The 12,825-nt window shown below is 35.3% G+C and overlaps 1 protein-coding gene and 1 long non-coding RNA gene across 3 annotated transcripts in view; both read right to left on the minus strand.

Annotated features, from left to right (window-relative positions):
• The window catches only part of LOC100643082 (UPF0489 protein C5orf22 homolog), a 423,524-nt gene that overhangs the window by 366,970 nt on the left and 43,729 nt on the right, over positions 1 to 12,825 (minus strand). The gene's annotated exons all lie outside the window — the stretch shown is intronic.
• On the minus strand, positions 9,013 to 12,689 carry LOC110120102. 2 transcript variants are annotated; one of them, XR_007224903.1, is made up of 3 exons: positions 11,671 to 12,689; positions 11,221 to 11,581; positions 9,013 to 11,149 (listed from the first exon to the last, which is right to left on the minus strand). It is a non-coding gene; the product is annotated as an uncharacterized LOC110120102 (long non-coding RNA). The 2 variants fall into 2 exon arrangements; XR_002308708.2 differs by having other exon boundaries at positions 11,667 to 12,689.

A 12,825-nucleotide genomic window follows, 5' to 3' on the forward strand; every position in this document is an offset into this window, starting at 1 on the left:
AAATTCGCGTAGTAGGTTGTTTAACACATGAAACAATTGAGAAAAATCTTTTGGAAAAAGAATCTCTTTGGAAAAAGAAGTCTACGGTATGTGACATATTTTTGGTGCTTCGAGTTTCAATCGTATTTTCATCAGTACGTTGAGTTTTGTGCATAGATCGCAACGTATCGGTAATTAAAATTAAAATAAACGAATGAGCAATCTAAAAATCGAGCATGTTCCTTGTTAGCTTCGTTCACGTCTAAGTAGGTCATCTTCCTTTAAATGTAATAGAGTCGATGCATTCAAATGTTAGACGTCAGTAATGGGACCCATGAATCTTCCGCAAAAGCACTTAACCAAAACCGAAGAAGAATTCGCAAATATCGCGAATTCCATCCTCCGTTTCTGATCCTTAACCCCGTTCTATCGAAAAGCAAGTTTCAAGCAGCGAGAACGTTGAGAGGGCAGGAAAGACGAGAGCGTATGAAGCAGGTTGCACGGTAGCGGCTTATCGCTTGGTTGGTATCTCGTTGTACTGAGAGATGCTCCGCGGGTAATCTACATCGTCCAGGAAGGAGAGAGCCCAGTGGTACGAGACTCGGTGGCCGTGTACAACACAAAAGTAGAAAGTCTTTCTCGTTCGATGACCCGCCACCTTCTCCCTGTCCAGGAAGACCCCGATGCCACTGGCGTGGCTAAGATTCTTCGTGTAATATAGAAGTCGAACATCAGCCCTCTGGCCACTGGTGTTTATTCAGGAAGAGTTCTCTACCACTCGTAGATAACCATGTCCACCGACAGTAACGAAGTCCATACGTTTTCAGCACTCTGCGCCATTCCGACAGAGAGAACGAGACGGAATAAAATAGAAGTAAAGCGAGAGCAAGATGGAAAACGAAAGAGAGAAAAAGAGAGGAACTTCGCTTGGGACCTCGCTCAGCACCGAGATTTGCATGAACGTTCGGGTCCTCGTGGAGCACGTAGGTACGTAGATACTTACGTACGACGACACAGAGTCTGGCACGAAGGAAGTCCTCCAGGTCGTAGCCGATGTCCAAGGAAATCAATGGAAACTATATTTGGATGTCGAGAAATAAATTGTAATCACCAACGCGGCGTGGAACGGATCGCGGAAGGTCGTCGCGTATGGGACGTGCTCGACGTTTATGTGACATTCTCAGCAGCGAGATTTATAAGACGCAGCGTGGACCGCACCGGTCTTCCTTCTGGAAATCAGAGAGAGAGTCTGAATGATTTTATGGCGGCCACTTTGTGGTCTCGGAGATACGCGTGTCGGAGAAGCGTCTTCCGGCCGGCACAGCACCTTTTTCTTGGACACCTTCGATATTCTTACTTCATCTTCTTGTGACACGCCGTGTTTCGTTATAGGTGTCCTCGTGCATCGAGAATGACTCGAGTAAATCGATGTCATGTATGTTGTTTGTTTGAACGACACGGCTTGGCTGATTGATTTTCGGGGTTGTGTTCGTCGTATGACGAATTGCCTATTATTTATTCGATTACAAACAACCATCGCAGTTGGCATAATTAGCTTTGTTTCGAATCTCAGTTCTATTCCTTGGTTGGTTTGATCATTAGTTTGCGATAACAACGATTAATGTTGATAATTAATAATCGAAATCTCTGTAAGCTTGCACCTTGTTTAATAAATTTAGGGTAAAGATTTTAACTCTTTCTTAGAAATACGTAGCATGTTTAAATACTGTGACATATTTAGATCAGAATGTGGTATATTATGATTTAAATTTATCTGCTTCGAGCTAGGATGTACATATCAAACGTTAAAGAAGGAATCGCATGATCATATTTCGTTCCATTATTGTAAGTCCTTCAAATTCGTCTGCTTTTTCTCTCTGGTTTCTACACATTATCATCTCTAGAATCATTTACTGTAATATATTACGTGTTCTATTTCAACGAACAAGTGAAACACATTGTAACGATTGCGGATAGAAATTTTAAAGAATTCTTCATTTCAATAACTGAAGGACTTTTGACCTCTTTCTTATTTCACGTTCGCCAATTGGCAAATTATTTCACAACAATAAATCAATATCTTATCTATTTATAGGCCTTAAGTAAATCTTTCATTACTTTCAACTTGTCATATTATCGATCGTATGATGGTGGTAATTGTATTTAAAACCAACGAACGGAACAGCATTGCGTTTCTCCGATGCAATGTTCGCCTTCTGACCACCTTCCTATGGGTTACGATATTTGCATAAAGCGAGAGGTTAGCGTTTACTTATGATAGATGGATACCAAGTAAGTACTCTTGTGTTCTTCGGAACATGACAAGTGGAAAGTTCGTTAATGAATTCGCCGTGATAGAAATGCCACGTTTCCCCTCCGTCCATGAGGAGATCCCCGCGAGACACGATCGTGTAAAATGCGCGAAAAAGGAAATCGATGTTGTTTGGCCAATGCAAATTTGCGTTGCACTTCTTAATATTTCGTAACCAAGTGAGAAGATGTCGATTCGAGGCATTTAGAATCGGGAATTGATTGGATGATGCTTGACTATCGGCTATGCAGTTATTAATAAGTAAATAAGGTATATTTCGTTTCATTGTATGTGTATAATGAGTGACACTAATGATTAAAGAGGATGACGCTTCAAGAGCTGGGAATTTTTATATCTTCCATTTAAGGAATTTATCGCTTGTTTGCAGTGAAAATCACATTTAACTGATGTATTTGGTAAATAACATTTTTCATAAAAATAATATTCATTAGTAGCAAGGAATTTTTAGCTTGTAATTTATAAGAAGTTTAAAAGATAAGTAAATTTTTTAGTAGATTAAATTTTCTAAAAAATAGTGATTACAATTCGAAGCAAATATTTTTTTAGAAAATAAAACTAGGAATCAAAGAAGAAGAAAGACACAAACTACCAATTTAATTTTCCGATACAATTGTTATTGAAATAAACGAATAACAGAAAATTCTTTCGTGTTACGGTATTATACAATATTTTGTATCTATCAATAACTATCGTAATACTTTTTAAAAAATCTCAGAAGAATATTAACACCTACCAATGGCCGGATGTTTTCCGGGCTGTGGAAAAATATTTTCTTTCGTCAATTAATCATGACAAAAATACTTTTTTAATCTTTTTGTAAAGTGGATGTAATATATTAAAATTAAAACAACCTTTACCAAAAATAATTATTTATATATATCGGTTAATTGAGCAGCAATTTGTTAAAGTACGTCGTTACTTATACGAATTTACGAATCTATCGCAACGTAAGCAACTTCTAAAATTAGCATAAAGTAGCCATTATATTAATAACTCTAGTTCGGATTTTTATACATTGATGAGAAGTCAAATTCAAACAGGTGCATAGAATGGACATAATATACAAAGATATACGAAATATGCAAAATGTAGTAGGTCAAATGTAAATCAAGCAATCTTTTGCCTAAAAATACAATTTTCAAAATATATTTCATATATTAAAACACATTATACAAATATAAATTTGCATAAATATGCGCGATCTGTCAATAACAAATTTCTCTCACGTGCCATCGACCCCATCAAAAATTTCCATCACGATATTCCAAGTTTTTCTCGAGGAAACTTCCTTTACCTCTATTACCATTACAAAAATCTAAAACCGTTCGACGAAGCTACTTGAGATACGTCTAATAATCGATGTACCTGCCGCCGAATACCAGTCGAGCGACATCATTCGAAGAGAAAAAAAGAGACGGCGGATTTTGCAGGAAGGAAGCGGCGAGAAAGAGACGCGAAGTCTGCGCGAGTCAGATGATCGATGATCGTCGCGTTGATCGGCCAAACCATCGATCACTTGCGACCTCGCGTCATTCGACATTGTGCATCGATTGCTGCAACCTCACTTCCGGTACCTGAACAATAAACGCAGACATTCTCGAGACTCCGAGAGATGTCCATAATGAAGAGACGATCGCTAGATTTGTTTAGAAAAGGCGCAAATGCTTTAATGGCGTTATTAGTTAAGTTTAACTGCGTTTTCCTGTAACGTGGTTCTCTTAGAACGACTATTGTTTAAGAGTTAACTCGAAACGATTTTATGGAAAGGAACATGTAGTATTTGAATAAAGGAAATACGTTTTGGATTAGGTTTTTCGAAAGATTAGAATGAATTCGAGAAATATTTATCATTTTATTTTGAAAGCTACTATAGGATGAATACTTTTCTTACGTTTCATACTACTTATAACAAAACACTCTAATACTAAACACGAAGTAACAAAATATGTACATAGAAAGTAGTACTGAAGAATATAGTAATGAAATTTAGTATCGCAGCTATGATAGAACAAGGTATATAATGGTATTGGATGAAAAAGGACTTTATGATTTAGATATAGACGTGTTAAACGTTAAACGAAGAGGATAAAAGTAGCTTAATACAGTTAGTAATTACACGCACTTGTTTTATTTAATCGTCGACCAAATTTGTACATTTTATTTATTGATAATATCTGTCTTGACCGCAAGATTTTAATATGCTATCTTGATTATAAGATCGTAATTTTCAATGTTACACTCGATTCTCATCTTTTTGTTTGAAGTATTTGCTAACTTTCACACCACAAAAGAAGCGCGATATAAAAAGCGATACCTTTTTATTGGCAACGAAATCCGACTTCTGAATTATGTAAACGATTATAAGAAAAAAGCTTTTAATTTCTGAAGCGGCTATCAAATAGCTTCGTAACCAATCTTTTACGATGCAACGAAATATTCCTGGAAATTTTTAATAGATCTGACGACAATACCACGATGCAGACACAAAAGGATCACGATGGTATAGATCGCTCGACAGGCACGTAGAACGAGCGAAATAAATGATCCCAGCTGTTAAGGAAATGCAACACAGTTGCGTAGCAATTCGACTATTAATTATGTCAAATAAATGCTACATAGTAGCCAGTCCCATTGCACCATCCCTAATGAATTCCGTGGCTAAAGATAATCGAAATATAAATCTCTCGACTTGTTTTGGAGAATAATAGCGAATTCCTTCAAAGTACCATTAGAATCTTCTTTGATTAAAATAAAGATACTACGAAGTATAGATAAAATTAGAATCCAATTTAATCCTTCCATTGTGTTCGGGACTATATGATCCCATCGCATCTTCAAATTACCGTAACCTTTTGTATTCAATTATACTGCAGCCAGATTGTTTCATTTTGTATATTATTATGGAGAGATACTTTAAGAAATAAGAAGCAATTTCTCGTTAGATTTATCAAAAGATGAACAATCACAATTATTACACAACAATGGATAAGATAAAGTTTAACGTATATGATGAAAGGCATAAATTCGTTTAGAAACTTTAGAATTTTCTAAAAGATTATCTTGTAGAGAAACCAAAAAATTGTGAACCCACAATTTAATATAATCTTTTTAAAAAACAAGTCTTATACAGATAAGAGGACAATGTTGTAACTTCTCCTATTCACTTATTCCTGGAATTATCGCTCCATTATAATACCTCTAAACTTTTAAGTTATTAAGACGTGTTATTCTTCCTATAAATTAGAAGAAATCAATGATATATTTTCTATGAAGAAGAAAATTTACGAAGTTCTATTTAACATTTAATTATAATTACAATTCCACGTTCAAGTAACAAGACTACAAAATTCAATTTATTTGAACCAATCGTTAAGTTACTCATTTGAGTTACTAAAGATGCCCCAAATATTACTAAATAGTACATTCAAATTAAATAAATATTAATCCTTCCTAATTCTCCCTAGCCTTCATAATTAATATCGCACCAAGTACGTGTGATTTCTTCGCTTTTTCCATAAAATTCTTCTTTCCATCAACCCCCATCCACGTATCGTACCGAAAACTAATTTTTTCCGAAATACTCCCTCAACATTCGTACTAACCGTTCAACGCAATCCATTGCACTATCGACATTCGCCCTATCGCGGGATCCCGCCGGCACGAAACGGAAACTGATACGCTAGAAGGAAGGTGGTGCAACGCCTGCAGCTGACCCACTTTAACAGCTTCTATATCGGCGAATAAACAAGACGGAATGCTACCAATGCTATGGGGGACTTTCACTCGGAAGGCTCGTTCCTCGTTCAGAACCGGGACCAACCGCGCGGCGATCGATTGTTTTCGAAAGGTCGCCGCCCGGTCCTCCATTAACCAGTTTCCCATTAGTATTTAAGTTCCTCTCTTTTAGAATCGCTTAAAGGTCAGGCCGATGGACCGATCGTTTTATCATTTTTCAAAATAACCTCATCATCGTCGATACCTCTGTGCCTCCTTCTCTTAGCGTCTGGATAAACTGCGTGTGGGATAAAAAAGGGATACAGAGGGAGAGAGAGAGAGAGAGAGAGAGAGAGGGAGAGGGAGAGGGAGAGAGAGAAGGGAAAATTGGGGGACAGGAACAGACAGGGCAGACTGACGGAAAATATTTACGTTTCATTACGTGTTCCGTGGAAGCCAATTAGCGCGAGTCGCCAACGCGAAAAACGTGAAAGGGAGCTCTTTGTGTCCCTTCGTTTTACGCCGCGCCGGCTCCATAGACTGAAACATACTCTCCGGACGATTTGTCAAGGTTACGCAATGCCGCAGAAACGATTGGAAATGAAATCCTTTCGTTCGAGGCCGTGTCTTGATTGTTTCAGATTTCGAGACTTGCCGCCAATTTTCGGAAGTTTAACGACCGCGGGACAAGGGAAACCGTTGACTTTGCGGTTACGAAGATTTGTGAATAGAGTGCTCTCCAATTAGCAATTGTTCTTCGTCTATTGTTTCGAGGATTCGAAATTCATTCGACTTGACTACGTTCTTGGAAGTATAAAGATGTATCTATATATATATAAATACATTTTTTATTAATACAAATGATCATTTTCAATCCTCTTCACTACAGTTTTATTTATCTTCTTCTTTTATTTCATCTATAAAGTTGCTTTATGGAGTTCTAATATAGTATTAATGTACTATATTATTTCTATAAATTCTAAGGTATTTGGTCTTCTCGTTTTTTCATATCACAGCATATAAAACTTGGAAAGTAAAAGTACGAATTGAGAAATTTAACATCCCTTTATACCATATTGTAATATAGCACTAATACAACAAACGATGTTGTCGATCCATACGTATTTTTCTTAAGTATTTCTCATATTACCAAATATGAACACAACAGTTGTTAGATGTGCAATAAATCCAGCTGATAGTTATACAATTTTACTTATTCTCTCTCTTCGTCTCATTATTTATTACAAACCGCTTTAAGATGATCCTAAGATATCCGATCATTATTTCATATTATAAAACGAATATAGAGATACTCCTGAATGTAGGGGATCGCATTCTATTCCTATATTTCACGTGAGAGTTCGACTTCCTATCGAAAGACGTCTGTTTTGTCCCACAAGTACTGGAAGAATCGTCTCGCAGGATATTTTCGCCGTTCGTCCAGCAAAACATCCGTCACTGCGCTCGGTCGTTCCATAAATCTTGAAGAACGTTCGGTCGGCGTGGCGTACGGCAAGAAACGAACGCCGGGTCACCGGATATCGTTTAGATGCTCGCTCGGAACGCGGGCCGTACGAACAGAGTAAAGAAAGAACCGCGTTGCTCGTATGTCACTTTCCAACGGAAAAAGAGAGCCAAGACGAAAGCTGAAAAGCTTGCGGAGATCGCGGTCAGAAATTATGTGAATTCATTAACAAACGTGTCATGCAATCAAACTGCTATTTACCAATCGATTAATTCAACGATCTGAGCGATTTACGGCCACGTAGCTCAGCTATCGTCGCATCGCTGCTTGCTATGCGTTACTTTTCTTTCTCCTTTCCTCGTTTTTTATCTCGTCTGCTACGTATCTGTTTCCTTCGTCTTCTTTCTTCTTCCTTCGTTATGTTCCGTGATAGCGTCGATGTACAAATTTTAATATTTTATATCATCATAGTAGTTTATATATAATTAGAATAATATTTTGTTAGAATTCGTTGTAATCGAAAGAATATTATTATTATATATGTATATTGTATATCATTAGTAGATAATTAGCTACTTTTTGTACTGTTGCTAAATGGCTGAATAATTATTAATCGTTTACTTCAAACTTTCTATTTCAATCCAATTTTTCAAACTCTTATTTTCAAACAGAACAGCTTTGTTTTATTACACTATATCGTTCCATATCTAACAAACGTAATATAAAAGAAGAAGACTCGTGTTGGATTCATCGGTTCGTTTTTTAAATTGTATTGGATCCATTAATTCCCTTCTTGAAATTCTCTCCCCGTTCTATAACTACGATGGAGAAACCACACAAGGAACTTTATTCGCCAGCAAAACTGCTTAAGGGGTCGTGTATCGTCTACTATCGTTACATCGTATCGAGGCGTAAACGTTATTCCTTCGATGCAAGTATAATTGTCGAGTAAGTGATTGTCGATGGCCAGAGGGATGATCCTTGAAACAGCCGAGGTGAACACACTGTCTACGCGAGGTGTTTCATGCTTCTCCTATTCGTTTCCGTGAATTAGGTAAGAAATCATGCGTGTCGTGGTTATCCAGACTTTATAGCCGCGAAATAGGGCTGGACAACGTTCATGCTTGAGCGAAAGGCGTAGAATCGAACGATTTGGAAATGAAAAGGATTATCTGACAGGCATTGTCTGCTATAATGTGGAAACTAATCCATTCGTTTCGTCGCAAATAGCATAGTATTAACTTATTGGAAAATTTTAGCCATTGCTGGCTAGAATCATTAGTTATTTAGAAATATTTTCTAGTAAAAAGCGTTAGTCAGGAATTCTATCCTTTTGTTATTCAGGAAGACTTCTTTTTTGGGATGAAGAATTTTTATTTTTCAGGGTGCTTCGCGTTATGATTATGTAACATAAAGGACTATTAGAATTTCTTATTTTGTAAAGTAATACAGTAGACAAAGAATTATATGAAGTATATTTTCTATAGATTGACATGCGTAAATAATTTATTTACAAAAAGCTACTTTATAATTGAAATTTTACATAAAAAGGAGACAAGAAATATAATCCATTTTATCCAGCTTGCTCCTCTAACCTAACGTTGGCTAGTAGATTGAGCCAATTATACACGGACACAGTAGTATGAACCGTTAGCGGATCAAAGTATGTACAATACGTAACGGTATAAGATTTTTTACAGGATAAACTTAATATCTTGTTAGTTATTTTCATATATTATTATTTCACCTTTCGTTTAGCATAGTATGTCATTTTTCTATAATAATAATATGCAAGATACCAACAATATCCTAATACATTTTAAAATCTATTCCAAGAATAATCGTGTAAGAAAAGTTACTGACTAAATGCAGTAAATTACGTTTAATACCTAGCCATAAATTTTCTGAATATAATCTCTTCGATATACGTAAACCGACAGCCCTTGATTTATTGCTACGTTGATACATTATGCATTTTCAAAACGTTCAAACAAGATGGATATTGATCGCTCTACGTCAATAATAAGGAAAATAAGGGATTGGACAATGCATTTTACAATTGTTGCATTATTATTGAACACTGTGTGTTCGTACTGTTTATATATTTTTAATATATTATTTCCACGAATGCTATAATATTATTATAATTTCAAACATTGCTGCTTATTATTTACTTATTAATATCCTGGTTTATTTCTCCTATGTGTCGCCAACTATGAAAGATAATTTTTATGAAAATAGATCTTCAAATTCCCTCTAAAGGCAATTTAATTTAATTTTAATCCATTTCTTAATAGAAAACCATGGACCGTATCTCATTTTACATTATAACAAATTTTCTACTGCTAGATTACACTTTAATATTCATTTTTCTCCTAACTATAAAAATCCATATAAAATCCTACAATTGTTAAAGTCGTTAGTAATCTCAAACAAACCACTTCCTTCCAAATATAGAAATTCAACCGATGATTTCGGCTGATTGTGAGTCGCCAATGTGAATGTGAGTCGTCACTATAGCGAATGATACGACTGCAAATAATTAATTAAAAACAAGAAAAAACAAGAAAAAGGAAAGAAGATCATGACCCTATATTACAAATTCCAAACCAGTTGACTAGAAACACTAAACACGTAGCAAGTATCTCATGGAAAGAAGTATTGTAGTCAAGAATAGATTGATATTAAACCATTCCCGTGGAACTTGGATCGCAGCTTATTTCTAGCTGGCACGCTCGAAGCGTTAAACTCTATCTTTGTAACAAACACACGTTGCAAGTAAATTTTTCAGCAGCTCGATTTCACAGGCCAAGGTTATTAACACCCGATGGTTTCCGGTCGCTCGTTTCGCGATTTTATCGAAATAAATGCTACGTTTTACCACGCAACCGAACCACTTTCGACCGGGAACGCTTATTTGAATTTTACGACGAACCGGGTATTTTCGATTTTACAGTAATGGCGTCCTCGGTTGAGATACCTTGGAAATGCATCGTTGCATCATCGATATCTTCTACACATCGAACGGACGATCGTTTCTGCGGGATATGTATGCGCTATGACTAGTTTTAAAAGAATTTTTTCCTCCTGCTGCACCAGCGGCGGAGGCGGTATGATGCAACCGGCTGATTTTACATTTGATGGATTTCTATGGGTACTTGTACGTTTTGTGTACCAAAATCAAATTCGATATTGCCAGTGGTTCTTCGCCGATCGAACGGTGGTTTCGTATGCTTTTAATTCACAATTGAATTCAATACAAAATATCTGTTCGAAAGTTTCGCAGTAAAATGTAAGAAATGTTCGAGAGCTATATTTGTGAAATCAGTTACAATTCTTTACGACGTTTTATTATAATTTAAGTAACGCTATAATTTGTATTTTTTTAAAAAAAAGAATGAATTCTTTCAATTTACAGGTTACCAGCGTTCATTCGGTTTCTCATTTAGTTTTGTAACATTAAGAGTATCAAGATAAACGATATCCGGGCGATGGTATTAGATGGAATAGAATGTACCAACTAAGATTGAATATATTTTAGATAGTATAGATTATTACGTGCCAACTGATGATTGAAGATTGATATACTTTTTAATCTAATATTGTTTTATTACAAAACTCTGGATATTTCTCTTTGACTACTGTGTTTAATGGCCAACCTGGAACAATATGTATTTTACATTTTACATTGCAGTATTTGATTTATTATATTCATAGTAAATAATCTTACCCTCTTTCTAATATGTTAACTGTTAATGGATGGCCAGTACAGTTATCAGATCAGTTGTTCTTATTATTTCCATTTAAAGATACGAAGTTTTTGTTTCCATGGTTCGTAATTTTTCTGTGCTCAATGATAGAGAACTTTCTAAAATAAATTTAACAGGAATTTCTTGCAATTTTCTGATTTCTAACTTAAATTAAGGAAACAAATCGAGTGTTTTTTAAGTCGTCATTTATTAGCCCCCTGTGTAATCTCGTTGAAGTTCTAGCAGATTACACGTTCGTACGAAACAGTGATTTATGATCAGTTGCTTTCGATTCTTATTGCATTCCTTGAATTCCACACTTCATCGGCACGGTTATTTTCCCTAGAATGCATTTGAATTTCAGCTCTTGGGGATACTCGTTTTATATCACCAGTTTCATTGATCTACAATATAAATCTGTAAGTACCAACTTTCAGCGAACATTCGTTTCATATTCCCTCAGTAGACTTCATTTTTTGCATCATAAATGTTGAAGTAACTACTTCAAGAAAAACTCTACATCTTTATTTATGGACATCCGTGACCTGCAGACTGCTATTACGCAGAAATATTCTAAATAAGGAGAGGTGCATATTATCGTACCCTTGAATATACATTATGTTTTGGGTTGCAAGGTCTAGAAACAAAGGAACTAATAAACAGATTTCTATTTATGTTCTCTGTAGCCTTTAGCTAAAGCTATATGGTTAACTTTTTTGGTAATGTCCTTTTGTTACAAATATATAAACGATCGATTCCATTGTCTAGTAAGAGAGTAAGGATCTGAATCAGCATAAACTTATGCTTATACCTTTAGTTATTTCAATATACTTTTCTATTACAAATTCATTCACTTGTTTTTCAATCAGTCAACCTCAACCTCAACAATAAAAAAATGTAGCGTACTGTTGACGAACATATCGTTGAAATTAACTCTTCCAATCTCATCAACCACGCCTATATGTGCAAACTAAATCCATTTTCTTTTCTATTACAAATTCATCCACTCGTTTTTCAATCAGTCAACCTCAACCTCAACAATAAAGAAATGTAGCGTACTGTTGACGAACATATCGTTGAAATTAATTCTTTCAATCTCATCAACCACGCCTATATGTGCAAACTAAATCCATTTTCTTGGGCCAATGAATATATACATACGATACGTTCACACAATACGAATATACTAAATCCTATTTGTTGAATGTTTACAGATACAATATAATTAATATTTCGCAGTAAAATTATGCGTCGCAACTTTGAATATCCATAATCCACAAAGTCACCAAAAATTTATTTAATCCACGGATATACACTCATATATTTAATATAAATTAGATACTCTTCTCTGCTTTTAGTTTCTAGTTATTTTGTTATTAGGTTGTCCGAAAAGGTTCTTTCGTTTCATAAGGTGATAATAGATGAACAACAATTTCTGTTTTATATCATTTTATTAAATTAGGTATGATCCATTTCGTTATATTTCTATTATTATGTTCGTGCATAATTCGATAAACTAATATAAAACAAAAAACATTGTGCGTCTATTATTTCCTTATAAAACGAAAGAAACTTTTCGGACAACC

This window comes from Bombus terrestris, chromosome 7 (assembly GCF_910591885.1).
Source record: "Bombus terrestris chromosome 7, iyBomTerr1.2, whole genome shotgun sequence".
Lineage (NCBI taxonomy): Eukaryota > Metazoa > Arthropoda > Insecta > Hymenoptera > Apidae > Bombus > Bombus terrestris.